General features: G+C 45.7%; 1 pseudogene; it reads right to left on the bottom strand.

The window, feature by feature from the left end:
• Positions 1-212: 212 nt before the first annotated feature.
• LOC102494484 (lysine-rich nucleolar protein 1 pseudogene) lies at positions 213-1158 on the bottom strand (annotated as a pseudogene).
• Positions 1159-1788: the final 630 nt, after the last annotated feature.

Here is a 1788-nt window from a genome sequence, read left to right as displayed (position 1 = left end):
GTTTTTTAAAGAATTTTTTAAAAATTCATTCATTTAATTTGACCAGAGAGAGACATACAGAGAGAGAGAGAGAGAGAGTGAGAAAGCAAGCCACCAGATCCAGGACTTGAATTGTGGTCCACCACGTGGGAATGTTCAGCGCCTTAACCACCTGATGGCCCCTTCTATGGTTTCCTTTCTTTGGAGGTGGGGGGAGGGACAAACACTAGAGTTTAATGTTCCAACTTAATTGACCTAGAGGCTGGCCTGTCAATATAAAAGATTTTGTTGGGGTCAGCGGCTCTGCGGTTGTATTTCCAACTCATCCCTTGGTTGGTTGTAGTCCTGATGCAGGATCTGCTGTAGGCTGTTGACAGCCATCTTCCTGAGGGCCAAGTTGGGCTGTTCACCCATGCTAGGGGAATACCTGGATGAGGGGAGAGGTTTTTAAAGCCACCGGTAAGTTTGAGAAGTTTCAGTTTCTGTTCCTCACTTCAGAATCAGCAGTTTCCCACTGGACAAACTGGGTTCCTGTCTACTTCCTGGTTTGAGATGCTCTCGTTTTTCCAGATTCACATTGATCTCTTCTTACAAGGCCTTTCGCCTCACCTGGTCTGTGTGCACCTCACACATGTCGCCTTTCTTTTCTAACACCACCTTTAGGTCTGTGTATGGTTCCTCTTCCCAAGTACCTCCTGCTACCCCACTTTCTTCTTTTTCTTTCTTTTGAGAGCTGGCTCCTCAATGCCTTGCTGCTCCACCTTTTACTTGAACATTATTTTCTTCTTGGCCAGGGCCTTATAGCCATCTTTCAGGATGTACTCTGGAGCCTCAACCTTCCCCAGCTTCTTTTTGCTAACTTTTCTAGGGCTGCTCTCCACAGACCTGGAAAGTTTTGAGTTGCCCAGGACAGTGTCTCCTTCCTGGTGGATTTTTCTTCTTCATCTTCCTGCTGTGTTCCCTAGGACTCCCCTACTTCCATTTCTGCCTCAAGGCTGTCTGTTCCTCACCCTTCTTCCCCCCGGAGCAACTGTACAGAGCATCGTCAGGCTGGCAGAACCAAGGGTCCTGACCGAAGAAGGCTGCATTGTCCTTGACCTTCCTGTGTTTTTTTTTTTTTGAGCTTCTTTCAACTTTGGTCAGCTCCTCACTTGGTCTGTGGTCTGGGGAGATCTTCATCCCTTAACCATGGGACACAGTCAGAGTTAACAAGGACTTCCTCTTTGTCGTCTTCTCCCTGAGGACCTCAGAGTGACCAAGGGACTGCTTCCTGGAATTGGGTGACTTGTCTATCCATCCAGCATGCAACCTGGTCTCAGATTCTGAGGGCTACTCACTAAGGGTGCTATGGCCCTTCTTCTTCTTTTTCTTCTTAGAGGCATCTCAGATGTCTGGCCTTGGACCATATTCTTAGAGAGAGATGTGGTTCTTACAGGAGAATTGTCAGAGAAATAATTATCATTGTGTAAAACTGAGTTTTGAGTCTAAGTTTTGAGTCTCTAGTTCTTTGATCATCTTCTCCTTCTCCTTCTTCTTTCCTAGAGTCCAAGGCCCAGGTCTACTTTGTGGGTCTGGGTAATCATTCCCATAGGCCAGACTTCCCTGCTTCCATGTCACCTTCTATGATTTTTCTATACAAAAACGATCATGACTTTTCTGACAACCCAATATCTTACTTGGGAAAATTTTGCAAAGATGCATGATGTAATAAACACATCATTAGAGTCCCTGCCAAAAACGTTCGTAAGAGTTTCTTAGAGGCCCTGAAACTTCATCCTGCTTAGCTTCGGTATAAATCTTCCTCTGGAC

This window comes from Tupaia chinensis, unplaced genomic scaffold, assembly GCF_000334495.1.
Source record: "Tupaia chinensis unplaced genomic scaffold, TupChi_1.0 Scaffold000314_1, whole genome shotgun sequence".
Lineage (NCBI taxonomy): Eukaryota > Metazoa > Chordata > Mammalia > Scandentia > Tupaiidae > Tupaia > Tupaia belangeri.
This window is presented reverse-complemented; position numbering and strand designations above follow the sequence as displayed.